Source organism: Lichenostomus cassidix, chromosome 2 (assembly GCF_008360975.1).
Source record: "Lichenostomus cassidix isolate B80296 chromosome 2, HeHo_3.0, whole genome shotgun sequence".
Taxonomy (NCBI): Eukaryota; Metazoa; Chordata; class Aves; order Passeriformes; family Meliphagidae; genus Lichenostomus; species Lichenostomus cassidix.
The window spans coordinates 72,906,175-72,932,687 of NC_139482.1; positions in this window are offsets into that span (position 1 = coordinate 72,906,175).

A 26,513-nucleotide genomic window follows, 5' to 3' on the forward strand; every position below is an offset into this window, starting at 1 on the left:
GCCTTGCAATTCTGTGATGAATCCACATTATTTGTGTTGCAGAAGGCATGAAATTCTTCTTATCAAAACACTGCTTCTGTAACATAACTTAAGGAAAAAAGGATAAGCACAGATATGATTAGCTCCATTTAATATTTCAACAATTTGTGGTTAATGCAGTTCAGATGACTGAACTCATTAGTATGAATGGCATCCTCTTTCTAGCTAGATTCCTGATCAGAGTGTCGCTGTTGAGCAGCTAGCAGAGTAATGAAGGCACCAGTTCTCAGTGGCAAGAAGGAATGACCTTTATTGTTTTGATTTCATCACATATATAGAGTTCTCAAAAGTCACCCAGATTGGTCAGTCAGAAGCCTTCCCCCAGGCCTGATTGGCCAGGCCTGCACTGTCCAAGTTCTGGGACACTGTTCCAACAACATCCAAACTTTATTTATAAAACACAAGAAGAGTTCTCGTGGGAAAAACCTGTGCTAGCCACATCAGAGTGGAATGGAAATTATAATATTGTTTGGTTTGGGGCTTTGGTTATTTTTCTGTTGGTTTGTTTTCTTTCTTATTTTTAATTACGACATAAGATTCACCTTTTCCCATAATTGGTATGAAATATAAGGTCTTGATTATCTTTTCCAGAGATACCTATAGATTTTCTTGTAGAATGTAGTTCAAAGTGTTTTCAGTGTATCCTGAGGAAGAATTTATTATAAATAATGAGTTTATTGTAATCCTTCACATTTAGGTATTATGATATAAAGGCCACTTATAATCCAGAAGGTTAAAAATCCTAAACACAGGCAAAAGTATGCAGGATGAATGAAACTTTCTTGATTTTTATTAAGAACTCCATAGCAAAATGAGAACTTCATTTGGACAAGCCGTGTCCCGTTTGGTTAGACTAATGTGTCTTTCATGGACTAAATCTTACCTTGTTATCAAATATTTATCTGATGTCAGTGAAGCTTATGCAGAATCAAATTAAAATTGTATTTTTCAACCCTACTCATATGACACAGAGTTGATGTTGCCTCTGTTGCTGTTTGTTTCTTCATTATTCATTGACTGAAGAAAAATTGTTTGTAGCTCATATGGGAAGAGTACATTTATTACACCTTGGCTCAAAACCACCAACCTTCCTGTACTACAGTTCCACAGTATATTTCTTACATGAGATTTCAGTACATTGCAATCATTTTTTTTTGTCCATACAAATAAATGTGAGCATTATTTTTTACACCTGGTTGACATGAATGAACTATATTTTCAATACCACAATATCTGTATATGTGCGAAATACAGATTACTATTGTATTTATCTTTCATTTTCTTCTGACCAGAGATATTTATTATTTTCAGCTTAACTTCCAGCTGTTATTTTTGGTTAGCCTCTATCTTATTGCTTTTATGAAACATCAAAGAATTTGTGTCATCAATATAAGTTATTGTTGCCACCAACTTAAAGGCAAAGCTAAGTCACCTGTCATCCTTCCAACTGTAGAGTATATCTATTAATTACTTTCTTCTTTTTTTTTTTTTAATCTTCTAATCTCTTCTGTTTACCTGTTTTATTGGCATTTTATCCCCAATGCCACCATATTCTTTCTTAATATGTGCATTACCTATATAAATATTACTATGTGTTGTCTACATCTTTTCTTCTGATAATATCACAAACCTGTTCATTAACTTCTTCTGCAGCTCTTGTCTGAGTAGTTTTGGCTCCTCTTGGGGAGGAGAAAGAGAAAATTGGCAGTGAAGTTGAGACCAGAAAGGAAACAGAAGTGGGGAGAAAGTGGTTTTAAGCTTTGGGTTTATTTATCACTACACTACTCTGATTTGTTTGCTAATAAATTAAATTAATTTCCCTAAGTTGAGTCTGTTTTGCCTGTGATGGTAACCAGTGAGTGATCTCTCCCTGTCCTTATTTCAACCAGAGGCTTTTGTTATATTCCCTGTCCCCTGTCCAGCTGAGGAGGAGAGTGATAAATTTGCTTTGTTGGGTACCTGGCATCCAGTACATACACTAATTTATTATCAACTTTTTTATAAAAGTGAAAAGACTTCCATGTGCTGGCTTTGTGTGTTTTCACATAAAATCTCTAAGCAATCTAATTCACTTAAAATACTACTTCACATTTCTAAATAGAGATTTTTCCAATCATGTCACCCATTCAGAAATATTATATTGATAATTTCCACAGCAGATAGAGCTAATAGGGCTGATTGTCCAGTATGGAGCCATGCTGCTAGAACTATTTTTGTAAAGCTACTATTTTGATGAGGCTATTTTTGAGCCTACAGTACAATTAGGTTTACTAGAACAGGCTGTATGTGCAGCCTCTGTCTAAAGTTTAGATATATAGAGATTTTAGATGACAAGTAAAAGCTATACATATTCAGGCCATTAAACCACATGTAAACTATAATTTTACACAGTGCATGTTTAGAGCTGTCAGTTAAATATTTTATAATAGATTTCTTGAAAATTACTTAAAAATTATTTTTTCTATGTTCTTCTAAAGTATACAATTAAACATTCAACACTTTAAGTAAAATAGAACTCTCTAGTAAAATCAAGTATCATGGAAAATAGCTACATTTTTTTCAAGGATGAAACAGGACTCTTTGGACTCTTCCTTGCTAAACTATGCATTATTTGCAACTATTCTCCTTAAATCAGTAGCGAATGGATAGAAGACTACAGAAGCAAATCAGAAGCGAATGGATGGGCCAACTACAGCACAGGAAAATTTTTAAGAAGCAAAATTGTTTTGTAAATGGTCAACACTTTGAGTCTACAAGATGCCTGAATGTGGAATTCCAGTTGTCAGACCTAATCTGGACTGGCTAAAAAGAATTTACACATGATAAGATCCTATCTGTCACCAGGTTGAATATGGAAGGAATAAGTAGAAGCAATCAGTGTCATTAGCTCAAACTGCAGGAAGCTAATTTAATTTAATCATTAAATTCTTTTTAGGAATAGATGAATAAAGGCATTAAAAAGCTGGTTTTTAATGACTAAGACTGCCTTCACCAGGGACAGTATTTTTCATCATCTATTGTACTGAAAAATTCATATTTATTATGTATGGAGAAAAAAAACAGCAGAAGAAGACAGCATGAAACAGTCTAAAAGTTATTTCTTCTGATCTCATAATAAAACCAAGTCCAGACGATATGTACACATTAAGAACTCAGAGTTAGCCATTAAACTTTTGAATAAAAAACAAATTTTTTTTTCTACAAAATCAGAGCAAATTTTGAATCCAAAAAATTGTTAAGCATTTCTTTTTCCACCAGAACAGGGGTAGACATTATCAGATGTTGCCTAGTAGAGAAACTCTGGGGGAAAATTTGCGTATATGAATTTTTAATTACCACAGAGAAATATTTAATGGTTCTGGTTCAATTCTTAAAATGGGAAAAACATGCTCAAAGTCATTACCATTGTTCACTTTTGTAATAAAAGTTACCATCTTCCAAGTTATCATCCTTTTTAGAGTGTTTCTGACTTAGGCATGTGCTGTGACACATCCCAGAAGGTGAGGGTAACTGGGGTTTTTGTTAATGGATCCCTTGGTGTGGATTAGAGTGAAATGACACTGAAGGATCGGTGATATATAGGGTTTATTTTGGAACAATTTGGAGTGGAAAGGATGTACGTAGCCATTTTGGTTTTCACACCTGAGCCAGTTATGCTACATCAGAAGGGATGAATAATATGAATGTACCGATTCTCTTCCTGGGGCAGGGATTTACAACTGAGCCAGTTATGAAAAGGAAGACATTGGCATGATAGAAACCACTCTCCTGCTTTGCAGAATCTGCATCTTGTCAGCCTTCCCCCTTATCTGACTCAAAACCAGCTTGTAGCCCCCAGTGGTGGGAGCTCACCCCCTCTGCACCTGGGCTGCTCACTTGCACATCAGCAGCAAAGCACCTGCTGTTTTTGCAAATAGCTGATTGCATCATAACCCATTAACATTTCAGTCTCTCACAGCAGAGAGGCTGTGCAGAGTCCTTTTTCAAGTTAAAATAGCAAATTTATACTTTTTAGAAAATTGTCATGGAATAAAGGAATACAAAAATTCAGTTGACGCTGATTTCAAGGGAGCAATGACAATCTACAAGAGCAGAGAATGACATTAAAGAAGAATCTGTAATGTCACTACTATTAGTCAATTAACGTGTCAAATGCTAATGTCTGATCTATTCCCCTCTGTGAATAGACTTCAGCTGTCCAAGGTTAACAGTTTTACTACCTACAAGAGCACTCAGTTTTCGTGCAACAATTTTTAAAGGAAAAAAGTCTAAAGTTTTCTAACAATACAGAACTCAAATGTGACAGTTTAAAATAATTTTCTGTAACATAACTGAGAAAATAAAAACCTGTTACTGCTTCAAAGCCATTATATTTATTATGCCTCCATTTTTCTCACCCTGAAGCTTCTTCATGTAATAGATTTCCAGGTTCTAGTGCCTGTAACAACTGCAATATCTTGTTATTTTTAAAAGGTTCCTAATAGCAAGAGCTATTGAGGTGCTTGTGTATGAGATGTTATTGTTTGATAAATATTCTGAGACCTTGCAGTGACTGTCCTCACAGTGAGCTTTTCTCTGAGAACCATATTTTTTAATTATCTGAAGGGTATGAACTATAAATATATTTTATGTCTGCCCTATATTTCAATGTATGGCTACTAAAGCCTTGAGGATAGACATATTCCAAACACACTATTATTACACATTTGCTTGAACAGATATTTTTTGAGCAGTGAATGCATTTTGCCGCATTTCTTAAAAAATGCTCAGCTTACTTTACTTTAGCAACGACTCTGTTTTAACTATCATAAAGCTGTTCATGTGCAGTGACACTTTGTGTAGACGACAGACTAAAGGTAACAATATGAATCCATCTAATTGATTATTGAGCATTCCGGAGATAAAAAAGGTTTTTCTGTGTATTTCTAGTATATATGGAATATTAATCCATTAATTGTTACTAAGCATTCCCTGGTGGCTTTAGTACCACACTAGACCTCCGTGTTGAGATGGTTGGTTACAGACTAAATATGAAGGATCTCCCCATGCAGTGGCTGACCTGCTTCTATCTACAACCCACAGTATTTAACTTTATATAAGGAGCATGGAAACAGCGCATGTTGAGGGACAGGATGTTAACCTGGGGCGGAGGAAAAAAGCACAGTGTCAAAACAAGAGACAAAGTTGCAAGTTGGAGTCTTAAAGGAGAGAGGCAGACAAGTTGTGTTAAAAGACAGAAAGGTATCAGATAGCTACTAAATTATTTTTGGGGAGATGCCTACAATTTTCTGTTCACTGCTGCTACTTTGTGATTTTGCAGCTATTTACAGTGTGAAGAGAAATACTAAAAAATAGAAAGATACGTTGCAGGGAGTATTATGAAATTTGACAGACTGGAGGGTGTATTCATTGGCTCTGTAAAGGTTAGAGACATCTAGGAAGAAAGCAAATAACATTTGAAGGATATTTACAGCTAAATATTGTAGCAATTATTTAGAGTAATTTGCAGGGGTGGGAAGCAGGAAAGGAATCTGAAAAACTGATTGGAAGAGAACTAAGAGAATCTACCACTGAGTACTCTGACAGTACTCTCTGAAATGAAGAACAGTTTTATGAAATTTAATAAAATTCAATTATTTTTGAAGTTAGACAAAAACAGGCAAAACAATTAGAGAGAAATAAGACTGATACTGTCAGAAAGGCCCCTTTTACATCTGTTTGTATGAACGGCTTTCATAAATTTTAATAGGATAGGACTGAGAAATATTTACCAGGAAACACACATCTGAAAAGAGGAAAAGCACATTCTGAGTAATGAGTGGGTACCAGCTCATGGGCAAAATTTGGCAAATAGAAGTCCTGCTGGATATGCATGAGTCAATAAAGTCAGGGCAGCACAAGTTTGCTCAGTCTCTAGAAGGTCACTAAAACACACCTGACATCAAGAAAATGTTATCCAAATCAGGCCACATCCAAGAGTGCAAAGCACTTGTGTCACATAAGACCACATCATTAGAGAAACACCTAATGAAATAAATACGACTCTGAAGAACTGCCCAAACTCCTACCTGTCGCTGTTGAGCCGCTAGCAGAGAAGTAGAAACCCAGGTTCTCAGGCAAGAAAAAAGAGAACCTTTATTATTTTGATTTCCATATATATAGACTTTTCACAGGTCACCCAGATTGGTCAGTCAAAAACCTCCCCCTAGGCCTAATTGGCCAGGCCTGAACTGCCCAAATCTTGAGACCCTGTTTGCAAAAACATCCAAACTTTATCTTTGTTTATAAAACACAGCAAAATGTTCTCATGAGAAAGACCTGTGCTGGTCACACCTACCTAAAAGCCAAGTGACATTAGTATGTCCCCCTGCTTCTGAGGAAACAGCTGGGCTTGGTCCCCAGCTGCAGCTCCAGCTGTGTAACTACAAGGGGAGGTGAAAGTGAGTGTGACCATACTCTGTGAATACTTACCTTTTGTTAATTATCACAGTTTGATTACATAATTAATAACTATTTAAGGAACAAAATGCTTCATAGAAAGTCTTCAGAGGCTGTGAAGTGTATCTCCCCTTGATTCAATGTGCCATTTCAAAAAATCCCCAATTTATAATGGTCCTAATACAAAGGAAAATAAAAGATGTTTATACGGTGCATTTGCAGCAAAAGCATAGTTCAGTAAAAAGTGGAAAAGGAAGATATCACACTGATACTTCAATTAGCATAAATTCATTATAAATACATCTAGCCTTTCAAATACACTGCCTTCAGTTCTATGCTTCTGATGTCATTGGGTTGAAGAACATTATTTCATCTTTGGGACTCAACATTCAGGGAAGCAATGTTGACCAGCTGACAAGAATATTCAGCTGGTTTGGCTTCCAAATTTAACCCCAGGCTTCAAAATTTGCATCTCCTTTGTAAAAAAAGACTCAATGACAATATTTAGAAACATACAATATTAGCATTTCTTTTCCAAGCCACAAAGAAAATCAGAACCAACAATTCATATCCTTGTCTGAGATTCTGTGTCCAGAGAGTTTAAAGAAATTATTGCCTTCTGATTTAACTCATATGGAAAGGATCATTGCCTTTATAAGCAGAAGTTTAATGATGGCACCAAAGAGACAAACATCATATTATGGACTCTGCTAAAGTAATATTTTTATTGTGCTTTCTCCAAATAAACATTTTTGGATTTCAAGTAATATATTTTGGTACTATAAAATTTAGCTTTACTGCTTGGTTTGTCTTTGTATTTTCAATAATGCACATTAGAACTCTTTCAGAAAGACAAAATAATAAAAATATGTAAGTGTAAATATATGATGAGTTATAGCAGACAAAGGAAGTTTTGTTTGTTGACAGCATATTAAAATAAGCTATATCACATTTTCTCATTCCTGTATCTGATTTTTTTAAATATATCTTCAAGGTGATTTTATTTATACATCTCTTCTTGCCAGATAAGATTTGCATGTTGTGGTATAAAATCCTTTTCTATGATATTTTTTCCCTTTCTGGTGGGGGTCGGCCTCTTTTCCCAGGCAACTAGTAACAAGACAAGAGGCCATAGCCACAAGCTACACCAGGGGACGTTCAGGTTTGGCATCAGAAGGAATTTCTTTATGGAGAGGGCTGTTAAACATCGGCATGGACTGTCTAGGGAGGTAGGTGATGGAGTACCCATCCCTGCAGGTTTTCAATAAATGACTGGATGTGGCACTGAGATCCATGATATAGTCCACGTGGGGGTGTTTGCTTAAAGATTGGACTTGATCCTAGAGGTCTTTTCCAACCTAAATGGTTCTGTGATTCTGATATTCTAGTAATATTATCTCACCTTTTATGTTGTGTGTCAGATTTTTCCCTTCCTTGCATGCTTATACTACTCTCAATAATTTTTCAGCGATCTTTTCTTTTCCTGGGCCTTTATTTGTGCAGATTAGGAACTGGAAGAAATATTGCAGCAGAGGATTTCCCATTTATTATTTCCCTTACTTGCTATATTTGCTCAGTTCTAGAACTAATTTTAGGTCTACGTAAAGTGCATAGTAATGTAGATGTGAGCAGCATAGAATTTACTTATTTTCCTTTATCAACACCAGAACAAATACAACATGGCAATAAATAGCAAACTAATTTCAAGTCCCAAAACATGGCATTTTTTTCCTTTTCCTTTTATTTTTAGTTTATTTATTTATTTTTAACAATAATATAATATAAAATAGGAAAAAATAACCTCACAGAAAATACAAGTTTCTGTAAAGCTGAGATTTTAATATAATCTTTAATGATGGGTTTGGGGGAGTAGCCATGAATTTAGTGATGTAATAGGTTCCTGGGATTCTTTTTTTTCTTTTTTTCATTATTTTTGAATGATTGCAGGTAATTCAAAATTAGTCCCTATCTCTAAATGCTTTGTCATTAATTCAGAAGACATAGATATTATCTATATATACATTAGACTTGTTCAGGACTGAGTAAACATGTTACAGATAAAAAATATGTTTTCAGACCACTTAAAAGGATATGTCGAAAAAATTTCACTGAAGGATTTCAGCTTTCTTTTGACTATTGTTTCTGGACTTTATTTGATGTTATAGAATTATGGAAAGACTGAATAATTCAGTCTGGAAGGGACTTCTGCCCAACCTCCTGCTCAAAGCAAGTTCAGCTTTGTGATAACCAGGCTGCATAGACTCATAACTTCCCCTTTTTTTCCGTAATGGCTGTGAGGCCTGAAGGCCCTTAATTCTTACAGCCCATAACCCACATTTCAATTAAAACAATTTGAAATTAAAATTATTATTTCACTGAGATAAAGGGTCACTTTTACAGCTCCTAATCTTGCACGACCTAAGCGCAGTAACCTTGATTTAGAATGCCATAAGCTGATATTTAAGCAGTGTTCATTCATTAAACACTAATTTTAAATTCCTCCGTAATAAGCATTTAGCTTGCCAAAGTCTTATGCAATGTCATATATTTTTAGGCTACTGACATACAAAATTCCTTTGCACCACAGAAAAAAAAAAATGCATGACACTGAGTGTACAAGTTTCTGAAACGATTGGCTTTTGCAGCATTATAAAAAGCTTAACCCCTGTAAGCCATGCTAAGAATCAAGGAATATTCCCTTTGTACAGCTTTTTTTAATGTCTCATGACCAAGTAGTGAGCAGTAATGAACTGCATGCACTGAAGCAGAACCTCAAGAAAAACACAGAGAGTTTTCTGTTCCTATGCCTTTGGGTGCTTTAACAGCTTCTGGTCAGAGTTCTGGCTTGCAGTTTGAATAAAAGATGTTTCATAGGGACTTTAGACAACTGTGATTTTTATGCATGTGTGTGAGCACAATCCTGTCTTACCCACACATTGTTGTCATACAGCTTGTATCAGTCTTGGCACAATGGAATGAACCCTACAGTCCAATTTGCACTAGCAATACTAGAAACCGTAACATGAGATGAAATCAAATGAGGGCAGAGAGGAGAAAGTTTTAAGCTAATCCTTAAAATAGCTTGACCTCAAGTCAAACAGGAGTGATGATTAAGTTTACTGATTGTCATACAGAAATTCACAGCTTCCCAGGAATATGCGGTGTGCTACTGTGCTGAGTCTTGAGCCATCTTTGCTAGAGAGACAAAAAGAGAAACACTTCAGGGAGGAACTAGGACACTGGTTCTTTTAATCTATGTTTATATTTCTATTTTCCTGTCTCCCAAGTCATAACAGTGAGGGTTTCAGCCTCACACATTTCAGTGTGTAATCCATACCAGCACATGGACTCGCCTCACCAGTGAGTGATGTGTTTATTATTCCCATTTCTTTAAAGAAACACAGTGCTGCATGGGAATTGCCAAAGGAGACATGCATTGGACAGTCTGTGAGAGACATTTCAATGTAAATTTTTCTGGTTAGCAGAAATGAGGACTTCTATGAAGCCAAATTAAAAATAGTTTCTCAGACTTTAAACCAGACATACATGCCCTACAGACTGCCACAAAAACCTAGAGTCTAATGTACAGAGAGTTGTCAAGAAAAGGAAGCTTTCTTCAAAACTGAATCATTAGACCATATTTTCATTTCCTTTACAGTGAAAACAAATTTGGTATGCTGTGACCTTTTTGATTTGGCAGATTAAAGCATACCATTTCCATGTTCTTTTTCTTACCTTATAGTAATTATAGAATGGTATTGTTTATCATTTCAAAACCTTTCTTATCTCAAGTCCTCCTCAGCCCACCTCAGATGAAACTGGTTTACAATAGAAAAATGATAGTTCTTCCTGGTAGTAAAAAATGACATAATTAGAGTAGCAATCCATAGAAATTACTCTCATTATTAAAAAAAAAAAAAAGAAAAAAAGAAAAAAAATGAAAAAGAAGAAAGTAAGAAAGACTGCAGGATTAATAGAAACTGTGTCTTCATAGCTTTGCATATACTAGCCAGAAAAGTGACAGCCTCTCCTTTGTGTTGTATGTAGCAACTCAAGTAGGTTAGAGCATGGTGCTAATAACATCAAGGTTGAGTTTGATCCCTTTGTGGGCCATTCACTGAAGAATTTGCCTTGATGATCCTTGTGGGTCTCTTCCAACTCAGAATATTCTGTGATTCTGTGAAATACATAAACTTTTCCTCTTTTCCTACTTCCCACTGTGCTTTACTGTGACTTGTAAAAGTCAGACTCCTCAGTAAATCCTATATACACAACAACCTGAAGAAATTCCTCTCTAGCTAAGTGTAAAAGGTGATGTTTTCAAGTACTGGATAAGACAGTCACACAAAAGAGCTCTACAGAACAATCTACAAGAAGAAAAAAAGCAGTCAGGGTCAGAGTTTATATACTCCTTTTTTTAGTCCCTTCTCACTGTAATGAGTGCACAATAGTTCTAGCTCAGTTAACCTTGTCTTATTTTAGCTAGACTTGATTTGATCCAAAAATACAGTAACTTTTCTTCATAGATGAGATAAGGCCCTGTGACCTAGCTGTGAGAAAGCAAAGAGCAGAAGCGTGGCAGGACTACATTATTTCTGAAAGCACAAAGAAATAGCAGTGGGTGCCTGGGGACATTTTTGTGGCAGTTCAGTGTGCAGGAGCCACCCATGACCTTGGGCTCCAATTGGAGACACTTATTACATGGAGAGGCACCTCCTCCCAGGTGCTCTTCTACAGCCATGCTCTCTCCCGTGGCTGAGCTGTCATAGCAATTGCTAATCCCTTCTTTTGCAGGCTCAGACTTCTTGCCCTGTGGTACTCTGTACCCTTTCCTCATCCTGGTCTCAGGTGTGCCACCTCCTCCACACATCCTGACACTCATCTCTGCTATCCTTTTAACGTATCCTTTTTCACATGAAAGTCCTGAAGAGGTAAAACATATATCTCACACACAAACTCTTCTATTGTTTTGTTGGGGTTTTTCTCCATATTCTGAAAGAAACACAAAAAAAAATTACCATCTCTGATTTTTCTAAACCTATATGATCTATGGCTTGCTTTTGGCCTTTCTATAGTGCCCATCATCCTGCCAAGCAAGCTTGAAAATCTTAGTTGAGATTAATAAATACACACTTAAGCAGACTTGTAGTATGTTATTTTGTCATATCTTGCCTGCAATATCTTTTTCTATCTCACTCAAGCAGATTAGTATTTTTGGATTTCAGCCAGACAGAGTCCTCAAGAGACATGCAAGGAATCAAATAACATCAGTTTTTCATCAGTTTAAAGCCACACAACTGCCCTATGAAAGTGACTAGTAAACTTTACACACAAATACATAAGCTTATAAAAGGAAGTTGTCAGAGCTCCATGGCTAGACAGAGTATTAAAAGTGACCATAAAACTGGAAAAGTACCTTTTGCTGATACCGTGCTCTCTATGAAGTTTCTAAATTTGGAACTAAGTTTGAATTAGAATTTGAAGTGAGTTTATGATGCAATAAGTACTTGTGAACAATTTCATATGTTGGGGTTTCTGTGATGAAAGTATCTCCTTGCTTTATACTTTACCACACTCAGGAACAGATACTCGTGTATAATTCCACATTATATAGACTTTCAACTGCAAAATATGATAATTTATGAGTAAATTTCACTATACTTCCACTTTTGTTGTTCAGAAGCAGAGGATAAAAAGACCCTAATTATTTTTGCTTTTGTATGACACATGCTTTAAACTGAAAAGTGTAAAAGTAGAAAGTACTCATATAAACAAACTTAAAGCAAGCTCTTCTTCATAATGATTTATTCTCTTGACAGAAGTTTACAGTGACTGTGTAGAATTAGAAAGCACAAAATATCACAGTGACACTTCTGAAACGTGTGGAATGTCTTTTGCTGCGATAAAGAAATGACTGGGATAGGCAAACAGTCTATTTCAGAGAAAAAAACCCCAACTAATTATTTAATATGTATACTGTACAGAACTGCTTTCCAAATAACAATAAAATTTCCTATCCAACAGTAGACAAAAATAAAGTTTGTGTTCCCAGTCCTTCCCTTCTGAAAAACAAGTAAAAAAAAAGGTCAGTTACAGCACGGTGTTGATCAACCATGGTGGCAAATAAAAGTTATTATTATAACCAATGGACTCCAGGTTTTTGCCTAAAAGCATGACCTACATATCAATCTAAGTGCACAATGGACACCTAGAGGAATCTAGGAAGGTTCAGAAATATCAGTAGACTTTCTAATACTGAAGAACTTTCTATATATTTTAAACCACGCAAAGGTCAAATTCTTCAGGCCAAAAGCAAATCCTCCACAAACACACAGATAGGCAGTTTTTTAATGTCTATTTAATATGTTGATAATTTGCTAAACTTAACATATTGACCTTTAAATCTCCAATCAGAAATTTGGTAGATAATAATGCTACTGAATAAAGTAATTGAATAACCCACCCCACTTCATTGCAGTTTTCACTTTGAAAAATACATTTTGCAAACATACTTAAAAAAAACAAACCAAATCCTGATGGAGCAATGGATTTACAACCTCTTTCTAGGTGCAGTAATTTGTGTTATATTTTTGTTATATCAAAGATCCTTAGCTATAAGGAACATTCTGTTTCTATCCTCCACCCTTATTTTTGAAACAGAACTGTATTTAACTATGACATGACTCTTTGATAGCATGCATGTTTTTTCATAAGCTTAGTAAAAAAATAACAATCAGAAAAATGTATGTGCCAAATGTGATAAGCACTGAATGAGTCACTGTGCTATCTTAATGGAAATATGAAAAAATTGTTTTCAAAACTATGTAAAAGCATGCAATCAAGATACTTTTGAATGGGAAATGCCCCCCATATTAAAAGTAAAGAAAATTTGCTTGGATATTTTGGGGCAACAAAAGAAACCTCCTGTTAGTAGCATGGTAACTTTCTTTCGATTGGGCATTTTTAAGTCATATCAAACAGCCAGAGAAAGATTGAGCTATGGACCAAAATAAAGAGGTTTTCCTTTTTTCTCTTGTGTACCACCTATTAAATTGATATTACATTTAAAATGGAACAGATCTGAGTATTCTCATTTGCTCATTCTTCATTTGCTTTCAGGCACTCAAAGCATTTAGCTACCTGTGAATAAATGTCAAGAGAAGTAAAATAATATTGCTTCATTTTCAAATCAAAGCACTGTTTTTGCAAATCCTCCATTCCATATCCCTCTAGAAAGATCCTTCTCACCCCTAAGAGGCTGGAGAGACATGTATAAACTTTTCACAGTGTTTGGTCTGGCCTACTTATTTTTTCCAGAGGTCAATTGTGATAGTTTACCAAGCTTTAGTGAAGCTTGGCTCCTGAGTATAAAGTGCTTATGTTCCATAGGCTGATACCTGTATTTCCTATGTATTTTGAGAGCATTCCAAAACTTCTGTAAATCAGCTTATGTCCTGGGGTTTTCTGAATAAAGATAGCCAGTGGAAAAAAATTTATAAGGATTCCATATAATCTTATCATATCAAAGAGCTTAACTTTACAAATGCTCAATTTTACAAGAAAACAAGACAGACAATACACAAAATTGCTCATGGAATCCTATACTATCTCAAAAAGGTGTCTGAAATTGTCTGCTGAGTTGTTTACATATGATGATGTGTAATATTTATCTTCTCTATTAGACAGACGGTGCTTTAGATTAAATTTTATTTTTCTTTCTTGAAACCCTCATTTCAACAATATTCTGAAAACCATTAAAATTTGAACTTCTATTCAATAATTTTAGTAATCACTCTAGAATCTCTCTTCATAACAAATACTTTTTTATGATCAGCATTCATTGTTTAAGAATTAACATATACACTTTGTTTCATGTGAAAATTTCAGAGAAAGTCTGCTTTTAAAAGTCAAATGAATTGTCACTTATAATTTTCTTTCATGTCAATATCCAGGCATTCTTTTAAATCATCTATTCTATACAATTGACAGAAAGTGTTAGATAATGCAGATCTGAAACATGCAACAATAACAAAGACAGTAAATAATAGTTCAGTGGCAGATTTATTTTGGGATTCAGTAACACTATCATGTTATTTAAACATCACATTTTTATAGATTTTCCAAAATGCTTTGATGCAGAAAGCCTCCTTTTCTCTTATTGTCAATGCTGTACATGTAAAGAAAAAGAACTGAAATATATGCCATCTGGATAATCAAACTATTAAAGTTAGCAATCCTCTTCTATTAAACCATCTTGAGTTTGGTTTTAAAATTCATAGTTTATTTGAAGAAAATTGTCAGCATCCTATTCATATCAGATTTGAAGGGGCACTAATTTGTTATTCAGATTCATAGTAGTGCCTTTAGTATAGCATTCAACAAGCCCACAAGCTAATAAATGTTAAATAAATAAATTATTCTGATTTACAGCACATCTCCTTAAAGCAAATAGATAAGATGAGAGATAAGGGGAAGGAGCTCAAAAGTAATTTCACCACAGTAAGTATGTAAAAATTAGAATGCTTTATCTGGTCAATATCTCAAGGTTTCAAACCTCTTAAGTTTAAAAATATCCAGGATGACTTTATTTGTAAGACACTGGTGGATGAGTTTTGAGTTGGAATTCTTATTAAGGAGTCTATCACATATACCTTGATTTAATACATCTAGTCCTTACTGATTAATAAAAGATATTTCTTTTGAGCAAACCCAGGAACCAAATTCATGCTTATTTTGTTATTACAGCTATAAAGAAACTAACCCTTTTCAAACAATTTGCATGTTTACATTTCTACTCCCCCAAGTGAATGTCAGTTAATATTTCAGGTACAAAAGAAGTTACAAGTGAAAATTTGAGCAGTTGAATCTCTAACTCCCTTAAGGAAAAAAAAAAACAAAGTGTTATTTGTTTTTGCATTTTATGTCTGGGAAAATGTTCATTCCAGGCATTAGCAAGGATGATTTAAACAAAAAGCAGAAGAAGAAATGAGAATTTCTAATTACAAAATCTCGCCCATGGTCTGTCTAGAGATGGCCAAGGCAACTGTAGATTTTGACATGAAATCCATTTGGTGCTTCATCGACTCTGGGTACAAGAGACGCTATTGATGTGCACAAGTGTACCACAAATTATACATAGCATGGGAGTACAAAGCAGCTATAAGAACACTGAACAGGGGCTAACACACACACAGATAATAAGGAATCTCAATGTACTACACTAACCAACAGCATGCCCTTCTAAGTCCCACCTTTTTAAGATGTGCAAGTAGTCTGCAATGAGGTGAAGACCAGGCAACTTCCCTCCCTCCCTGAAACGGGTCCCTGAAATTGCTTAGTCACCACCTTTCAACTGCTAGAAAACAGACATTATCTTACCAAAGGTATAACTACCATGAGGTCATGATAAAAGTAATGCAGAACCATTCCATCCTGCTCTCCCACAGAGCAGATAAATCTTGTGCTTATGTCTAGATCTGCAAGTAACATAGTCCTTAAAAAAGGAATCTCCTAGTGATGTCTTTAAGCAGAATTCTCTATCCCTTCCTTTGATTTTGTTTTAAATGTAAGCTGATGGTATCATTCTAACCTTTAAACCCCCTTTTCAATACAAATAGATATTATCATGTGTGATAAGCAGATGTTGCTTAATATTTATGGAAATCTTTGTATTTTATGTCCTGTTTGGCAATAAGAAGTGAGGCCTTTTTTAAGAAGTGAGGCCAGAGCTGCAGATCACATCTTATTTATCTATATCACACTCTTATGTTCTGTGCATCCTAAGCTGAAATTTGTTTGAAACTGAGTAGGGGACATCTCCCAAAACAATCCCCAGAGACGACTACAGATCCCTGAAGGGGCCCATGCAGGTGCAGACAGAAGTATTGCATAAGGTAGCCCAAGCTAAATGATTGCATTATGTAGGTGGTAACTATGTTATATTTGATAGGAGGGTTTATATAAACTTTAGCATTTAATTATTTTTGTTTTCCTCCCTGCCATGCTCAGTTTGTGGAAAACTTGCAGCTCACACCCTGTGAAGAATAAACAATGTCTCCTTTCTAAACCTGAGTCAGTATGCATGTTTAGAGAGTTACCAACATTTGGCAACATTAGGAAAAGTCTATACTACAAGGTACAATTTGTTTTCCACAGGGTCCGCTCCCCACCATTCTGCCACAAAGACCTACTGCACTTCTATGAAGTTTTCTTTAAATAAAAAGGAAAATGAAACAAATTTCTTGTTCTGTAATTATTTTATTACTCTATGTATTTGCAGTCTTCAATCACTGTAATATGTAGGAGGGTAGTACTTTTTCAGCCTGTTATTAGCTCTCTAAAATGTGTTTAATATCCTATCAGCAAGGCCACTGAAGGGCATAATGAGAAGCTAAATGACTTTTCTAGGAAATGTACTTTTAAACATTTGTGAAAACGTGGGTTTCATCTGATCTAAACCAAAACCAAAATGTTTTCCTGAAGTGACGCATAACACTGCTCATTCAAGCCAGTGAAGAACCTGATTTCAAATCTTTTCTTATCCAAACACGAGTGATCTTTTCTATAGGGAACAATTTGCTGAACAGCATTTTTTCCTTATCTCTTGGTGGTGTTTCCAAATAAACTTCTCATAGAACTAATCATATTCTTGCAATACCTGCAGACTTATCATTGCTTTTAACAGCAGCAATAGGTATAAATTATTATTTCTGCAAATTTTATGATTATCTGTCATGTAATTTGAGCCACATAAATTCCGTCCAGAGTTTTAGAACAAAGTTCTGTAAACTCTGCCTGTGATACAGCATGAGAAAGTGCTCAAACCATTAATGAAACACACCAAAGTTAAGGGCAGAAGAAATATTCTTGAGGGAAATTTACTAACTTGAAATGCTGCAGCTGTGATCTTAAGGTACCTAAATGTTTAGCAGAGTATGTGACACCTTTGAGCACCTACATTCTATGGATCTTTTTGTGGATCTGGGCCAAAATAATTAAGAATTCTAACTGATCCCACACAGCAATTCCAATGAATTTTAACTTTCATTTTCAGCTCTCTAACCATGTACAAAGTAATGGACCCAAGGGAAAGATATAAATCCCTGTATTTCAGGCCAGACTGACCTCCAACTGTCAAGAGTTGGGGGAAAATTCTGTCTGGAAATGTAATGTCTTAATTGTCTCTTGCAGGGATTCTTGAGCTTTACTGTGAAGAAATAACAGGCAAAATTAGTAGTTTGATTCAGAAAAGCACTGCCTGCGACAATGTCTGAGTTTTTCAGCTACTAGACTCAAATCCTAGCAGGTATTTTTCAGCTGCCTAAGTCTGAATTGTAAGAAATAAAAAAAGTTAAGCTTAAAATATTTTTATAATCAAAGAATTGTATTAAGTAAAATGCATTTCTACTATGAATACTAGAAATGAGAGCTTTCTTTTTGTATCATAATGTTCCTTAAACAATCCTCTCACTACACCTGCATTATTCTACATTTTAAAATGAATTAATGCAGAGTCATATTTTACAATATTCCTTGCTCGTATACATATATAGTTGCTCTGAGGTACTGCAGTGTGATCAGTGAAAAACACATCTGAACACAAAATTTCCAGGTGGACTCAAACAAGGAATGTTTCTTGATTTAAGATAAATTTCTTACTTTATGAACATAGCTTATCATGAATAGCATGTAATTTATAATAATTACTTTTGTAATATCTTTTAAAATTGGAAATTATATAAAATTTTTAAGATGTTAATGCAGGATAAATAATGATCCCTGAAATGTTTTTACTCTGTTTTTTTGAACACTGACACTTTAAAAACATGTTTTGAAAAAGTGTTAATGTAGAAACTAGAACTGCCAAAGTGCTGTCAGTTAAATATACTATGGAGGGAACCCCAAACTTCTATCTATATAGTTTGTACATGAAACTTTGTTGGACTGTTTTTGATATGCAATATGCACAGAGATTACTATGTTTGATTGTTATTTTAAAATTAAATAGGATAACAAGCAGTATTTCAAATAAAAGGGTCTTGGCTCAAGGATTATTACCTTTCAACAAGATCAATAAACTAATCACTACAAATCTGTACAGTGCTTTTAGTAATCAGCATTTAGGAAATAGTAATAGATTTATTTAAGATTAATTTTAGTTATTTTATTATTGATAACTTTGTCGCGGTTTATTTCTTTGCAAATATTTATAGATAAAAACAACAGCACTTATGTGTCTGGTGTGTTTGATTGCTATTACCTACAGCTCTTTAGAGCTTAGTTCTAGCTCTAGTATGCTATCTAAATCTCTCTGTATGCTCCATTTCTGCTGCTTTCTTGTGTGCTCATTATTGCTCTTGTCTTGTTGGACTTCTGAGACTCTAGAGCACGTGCACTGAAGGAGCATGCTTTGCCAGTTGGGGCTGTCATTATCTATCCTTTACACTCCTTAATTTCTATGAGAACATTAGCCTAAAAGAAAAGGTGTCTAGACTGCAGCAGGGAGTTAAAATAGGACTGGCATCTGGATTAAGGTAGGACCTGAGTAGCTTACATAAATGCTGAAATAATGGAGAGAATTCTATCTTTCAATTAAATGAAAAGTCCAATTTGTCAGCAAGGAAGGATGAAGCTAGTGAAACCATGTTCTGGGGATGCTTTTTCTTCCTTATTTTTTTCCTTTTTGCCTTGCTAAGAAGAAAAAAAAATTTGTATAAACAGATAGACATTGGGAAAAATTTTGTTCTGTGCCACGATCACTTTGACAAGTTAGGCTACAAAAACTCTGTGGGAAATACAATCTTCTTAATCTTTGCTCTTCCTTCTCCTGAATTACTAACAAGTGTTAAAAAGCAATTAAAGTAAAAAACAGATCAAAAGAACACAAGTTTGACTGCAAAACCAAAATGAAATCCAAAGCTTCTCATCTAATTTTTTCTTTTATTTTTTTTCCATGAAAAGGCGCAGTTGCTTGCTTTTAATTCAGGTCCTATTCAAAACCTTCATGTTGTTAACACAATCAATTCTATCCTTATACTACTCAAGAATTACAGTTTTGGAAAAGCAACTTACACGAGAAACTAGTTTCTTGTTTACAGCTGTCTAGTCTTCCTTTCGAGTGAGACCTAATTCTTCAAGAGTCATCTGCTTCCTTCCAGGCACTTATTCTCTCCTGATACTTAGCCATTCAAAACACCATTGAGGTATTGTGGGGGTCCAGAGTTCCTTCTCTTTATACATGCAAGTCTGGTACTTCATTGAGATTTCCCTCCTATGTACGATGACTGTTAGCAATCGAACACCTGATAACGTTGCATTTCTGAACTATAGTTCAAAATAGTGGGTCCTTTATTCTCTTTCAGTTGTGCAGAGATTTTAAAGAAATTGTAGTATGCAAGCTGGCCTTAGAAATGTATATTCCAAACAAGAACTGAGCCCTTCACGTTTGTTGATACAAAGGAAATAAACTAGCTATAAGAAGAAGTGAAATTCACAGCTGTTTAATGCAATAAATTGAAGTTTCAGTAACAATGGATCTCTTATGGAAAAAACATTTTCAAACATGTCACAATGTAGAAAGCATTGGAAGGTGCAAGCAAATTATTTTATTTTTTCCATATCCTGCATTAGCAATGCACCCATTGTATGATTTAATTACAGTTTACCTTATAGTTATATTAGACAGAAATTTTTGGGGAAAAAAAGTCTAGAAAAAAAAATCAACATATGTCACAGGATATAAGGAATAGCTCTGATATGGGAATCACTAAGGAGTTCTGGTCTATTTAGCTTTTGAGCAAAGGAGATTGAGATTTGTAAGGACAAAGTAGAGATCACAACAAAGTTAATAAATATCCATTAAATCAGATGTGGTGTAGAGAATACAAATAGGAAATAATAGTTTAGACTTTGCATTGTTTAAAAAAATATTACCAACAGAAGTCAAAAGTTAAACAATGTGCAAGAAACTAAAAATGTTTTTTTCTTTTCACATGCACAGTATTTATTAAACGGATTGCCAAATGATGTGGTGGGACCATATGACAGAAATAAGTTTAAAAGTGTATTAGACACATTTTGAAGGATAGGATTTTTGATTCTAAGACAATCTGTAAATTAAAAAGTCTGCAAATGGTGGAACCTGAGAGGTTAATGAGAAACCACAGATCAATATTTGCCATGAATTTATTTTTTCTAAAAATATCCAGGGTGATGATGAAGGCTGACTTGTGTTCTAATTCAAAAGAAAAATAAGTAAAGTTTGATCACTTACATTGGTAGAAAAAGCAAACTCCCTGGAAATAGTTTTTCCACTGTGTAGTCATTGTATAACAGAGATGGAGTGTGGGAAGAGGACAAAGATGTCAGCAGGGTCACAATGATGTTTTTCAACACAGTGATTTCTGTATTTCTTGTGCTAATTGCAACATCTCCCAGATTCCCAGATTATTCATTTTTTTGCCTAATTGGTTTGCAGCAACATATTCTGCTTTATCCTGTTTTTGCTAATCACAATTATTTTAAGAAATCATGTCATTAACATTCTCTTGCTGTATTGGTAACATGTTGATCATCAAAATATATTAATATATTTTCCACAAAAATATATTTACTCAAAGTCTATTTTTTTCTTTTATTAGGTTTCCTGGATGATTTTGTTTCAAAGGCTGTTATTTAGAATGAAAAGATAAGTTTCTTTGTGAAAAGACAGTGTAATTCCAATGAGAGCTAGAAGACCTTGGCACTAATCCTGCACAGTAATTCCACAAGAAAACATCAAAACATGAAAACTGTGCTCAGTTTCAGGGTTCAAAGTTGAAATTAAACTAGGGAATCACACCCCAAAAATTTGAATTGCTTTCTGGTAAACCAGACAGTGGCAGAGAAAGGTCAGTAACAATTGATTGCAATGGAGCTGCTCAAGTGAATACAGATTATCTGACTGAAAAGGTGATGCAGCCATAGATCCTAAACTATTAACACAAACACCTGTAAGGGGAATGAGAATACTGAAAATACTTATACTGTCATGAGGTCAAAGGCACATGTTAATCCCAAGTTTATTTATTAAAAAAAAAATAAACGTGGGATTAACATTCAGATAACAGACATCACAAGCTTCCACTCTGTTATTTGCAAGGGAGCTGCATCAGTCTGTTATATTATTCTGAAGAATGCAGTCATTAGCAAGTCAAAACATTTGTCTGCAACAGGTTTATAGAGATGACACAACACATGGCAATATTCCTGTCCAAATATGCTACAGGTATTATTTTATTCACATTGTCATCAAAACCCTTCACCTTTTCATTATGATAGTTGCACAACAGCAAGAAAAGTGGGAACTCCTATACCTTTGCAAACTGCCAGATTTAGTGCATACATCCTCTTCCACAGCAATTACATACTGTGCCCTCATTATAAAATCCCTGCTTCTTGTAACAATATGTAAGATGCGCAGCCGGTGCCATCGGCCCCATGGCAGGGCAGGCTGAGCCCCTCAACCCCGGGGAAAGCCTGGCCAAGGGAGGGCAAAACGCTGCCCGGCAGCCGGGGCTGAGCCAGGGGAACCGTGCGGGAAACAGCCCTGCGAGCCTGAGGGGAGAGCGGAGCAGGGACGGAGGGAGGGAGGAGAGGCCCGGCAGGGATGGCCCTGCGGCACGGGAGGGACACCGGCGGGACAGGGATTGCCTGCGGAGCCTGGGGATGGTCCAGGCTGGAGAAAGGAACATGTGAGGAGAAGGAAGGAGCCGCAAAGAGGAGCTGTTATGGAATGACAGCAGCTCCTCACTCCCCATCCCTCTGCATCGCTTGCCAAAATGAAGTATAGCAGTCAGGAGAGAAGGAGCAAAGCTGAGCCTGAAAAGAGGGAATGGGTGAGTGTCAGGACGGTTTTCTAATATTTGACTTTGCTTCCCACCGTGTTGTGCTCTTTTAATTTTCAAGAAATGCATTTTGCCCAAGTCGAATCTGTTTTGCCCATGTCAGTAACAGATAAGGGATTTCCCTGTCTTAATCTCGATTTTTCAACTTCATTTTCTCTTCTGGCCAGCTGAAGAGGGAGGGTAATATAGCAGCTGGGTGGTATATGGTAGCCAGCCAAAGTCAGCTCTCCACAAAAAGTATGGTTAACCTTGTAACTATGTACTTATGGAAATTCAGGACATATTCCAAAGCTTGCAGTGCTCAGTAATTTAAAATTATCCTCTTTATAAGAGGAAACAGTACCCAAAATGCTGTCAAAACCACATAAGGCCTCTATAGGTAGCTCCTATTTCTAATTATAATTAATAGGATTTAATAGGGTGACAGTATTTACAAATAGCACTTCAAGAGACAACTATAAAATAGCTTTTATTGTCTATTTGACAATAAAAAAATCTTTACTTTTTAAAAAAGATTCAGTTTTAAAGGTAATGATTAGCTTCAGCTAATCAGGAAACACACCCTGCTTGTGAACAGAAACATGACTTCTCTTTAATTTATTTTTTTAGTAGTTTCACAAAGAAACAAGATCATTTCTATGCCAAAAAATACATTAGGTAAGGAAATGCAGCATCACTAGAGTTTGGATCAGCACCTTGTCTTTGATTTGTAAAGACTAATCTATTTGCAAGAACTAAATTGAGGTCTTGATTTAATAGTTCCACCAGATATATAAGAAAATTACAGCCCTCCATTCACTTGTTATGAAATATTTTTACTCTGCCAAGTATTCTGTTAAGAATGTGAAGACATGTATCAGCAGAATATATTTCTCTCACACATTACTCTGCATTAGGAGAAAAGATTAACTCCTCTCTCAAATGTCCTCAGAGGGCTGGGAGTTGCTTCACTGCAAAGATATCCGGAATCCTAAACTTGCCTGTTCTTTTCCAAGTGCCAGCTTTGAGCCTTCCCCTCCTGCAGCTCTGCTGGGGAATCTTCTAGGTTTCATGAGTTCTGCTGGTATTTTTCCTTTTGACAGTTACATTAGTTCTCCACAGTTTCTATAATGAAAGGTGAACAAGGTTTATTCTGAATTCTTTCTGGGGCTGGGATTCTGTGAGATATCAGACAATCCTACAGGATATAAATATATGTCTAGCACTGATCCTTTTAGCTAGTTTCAGTGTTTGCCCTCTCTCTTTGGCTGTGCTATTCAGGATCTGCTAAGGAAAGCTGTGGTCTCTTTACCTCACATCAGTATCAACTCTCAGTCTTTCCCTACAGCTTAATCATATATCTCTGGCTGCTTCCTAGTGTTGCATGATGAAAGGACTCGCGTTTAGCTTTTGAGTCTTTTTCTGTCAAATAAATATTTTGAGATGGAAGACAGTTTTCTGCTATAACATAATGCATGATCTATTTCAAGCAGTTCACCAGGTTCTAATATATGGCCAAAAAATGATGGCTATGAAAGGATAATTGGCTAGCCACATAAAACAGCTTTAATTCCCTTCACATGCTTAGCTTAATAGTTTTCTTAAGGGCATTCATGTTTTCATGGTCCCAATAAAGGTTAACAGATGTGGCTCTGTTTAGCCATAGCTTGTTATCAGGTCAGCCCGAAGAGAGAAGTTTGGCAGCATAGTCCCAGATTCCTTATTTCCCTTTTTCTATTTTTTTTTCCTCCTAAAAAATATGTATATTGCATTAACTATGGTCTTCATGCCCTTTGATATTTTAATATATGCTTAAACTAAAATTTAGACTCAAATGTTTAATACTTTTTCTTTTCCTGACAGAGACACTGAGAAAGCATCTGCCCAGGTTTTATTTCCCTGAAATGTAGTACAGCCAGCTTTTGCCAATTGATATTGCCGTGGTTCACATACATCACCAGCTTCCAGACACCTTCCTCTGTCCAGTGTTACTGGGCAACAGCATGACTGGTGCTGCATTGCAATGGCAGACATTCTAATCACTATTTCTATAGAACTAAGTGGCTGACCTTTTTCTATACTTTGTCTATATTAAAAGTCTTTGGCTTAATTAACAAAAAGAAATTCACTATAGGTTTGTTTCAAATACAATACTGCAACATGGATGAGGTCTGGTCCCAAAGTGATGTAATGTTGAGATTTTTACATTTTGAAATTGTTTCTGGTTCTTTTTGCTTCATTTAAAAAAAAAAAAAAGTATTTTCTTATTGCCAATTAAAACATATAACATTATTCTCTTCTAGAGGACTTTTTCTTTTTGTTCAGGTGTGCAAATGCATATCAATTCCAACAGCAACAGTGCAAATTTAAAAAGGAGATATTTTTTACATCAGCTCCCAGATATGAATCAGTAAAAAAACCTGATGGAGAGCTTTAAGCCCCTTCTCTAGATAATCTTGGATGAGACACATGCTGGTTTAGACAACTGCTGTAATTTACAATAGGCTGAGGATACCTCCAGCTGTGCCATGTGTTGAACACCTCAGGGGAGCACTGCAGAAGATGACTGCCATCATGGCACAGGAGAGTTTTTCCCTGCTCTTCGTTCTTGATCTCTGTCACCTTCTGGTCATGACTGGTGCTGGCTGCAGAGAAGATGAGTGATGTAAGAACTAATACCACAGCACTATCTCAAATAATCCTGCCAGGTTGGATGTTCTTCTAGCTTAGGGTCATTTTATACTGATATGAAGAATGGGGGAGGGTATGAAAAAGAAGAAGAAGCCGTGCTGTGATAAAGCAGATGAACTTTGCTGCTTTTAGGCTCCAGTTCAATCAGTAATGTTATGTGCATTACTTAAAGACCATTGCATAGTATGCAGTATTTACATGGACTGTCACTCCAAAAAAAGCAAGACATGTCGTTTCCATTTATTTTTGATGCAGTAATAAATACAGAACAGTAGAATGTGCTGTAAAACATGTTTAAAGGTATGTAGCAAGACTATAATTTCAATGGAAGCACTCTGACAGACAAGTAAAGAGGACAGGGAAGACAGAATTGTTTCTTAATGGAACTTTGGAACTTTGACATAGAATTATGTCGGTGAATTACAGTCATACCTTTCTTTTTCATTGATACAATGCAATTTAGTTTAATAATATGTGGAAAATGAAGTATTGATGACAGCAAGTAATTTTTAGAAGCCCTTTTTGGAGGGGCTGCTTTGCAAAAACACATTAATAATTGGGGAAAAAAACCATGGAGTTTTGAAGCCACTCTTCCCTGTAATGTTTCGTGATGTTTTGAAATAAGTCTTTAAATTGCATTGTGAAAAGATTGAATATTACTTTTTGAAATAACCTGCAAACTGCAAAAAAAAATTCTGGCACTTCAAACCTTGTCTTTCAAACAACACTTCATCCATTCAAAATATGTTTTAATTACTAATGGATGTGTAAATAAATTTTGAGTGTTATTTGGTATGAAATGGTGACAGAAGGCCATTAAGTTTCCCTGCCAAATACTTCAAGGCACTTTATGCAAATAAAACACAAATATGTATTTCTTGATTCAAGGCTGAAGACTGAAATTTCAAGTACAGCAGACAATTGCAAGAAATATAGTTCCACCAGTATGCAAGAATGTTATCTAACAATTAAAACAGTATTTGAATTCTCTTTCCCTCAGTTTCTATACATGCACAAAATGTATCTTATGGTAGCCAAAAAAAAAAATTCAACTCCTACTCAACTCAGCTTATGTATGTAAAGTTGTAGAACTGAGTGTTAAATTTGAGGTCAACAATGATACATTTAGTAACCCATCATCCAAGTATTCACATTTGATACATTAACACTTGCTAAATGTCACAGCTGGGTGTCAAAACTGAAGTATAAATCATTAATAGCAGTTGCAAAAAGGTAGTGAGATTGATTTTCTTTGTTGGCCTTTCTGCTGTATACCTCAATGTATGAGTCCTCTTTACCTATCTTGTCAAGTTTTGGTGGGACAATCATCAGCTTGTTTATTTCTTCTGTTTTAACCAGTAACAGGGATAAAAAGGCTACTGTAATCTGATGCTGTTCTCTCTGTCTCAGATGATAACTTTCATTTCTTATGCTTTCCATGGACAGCTAACCATAAGGAAACTTCTCTTCCAATCCATTCAA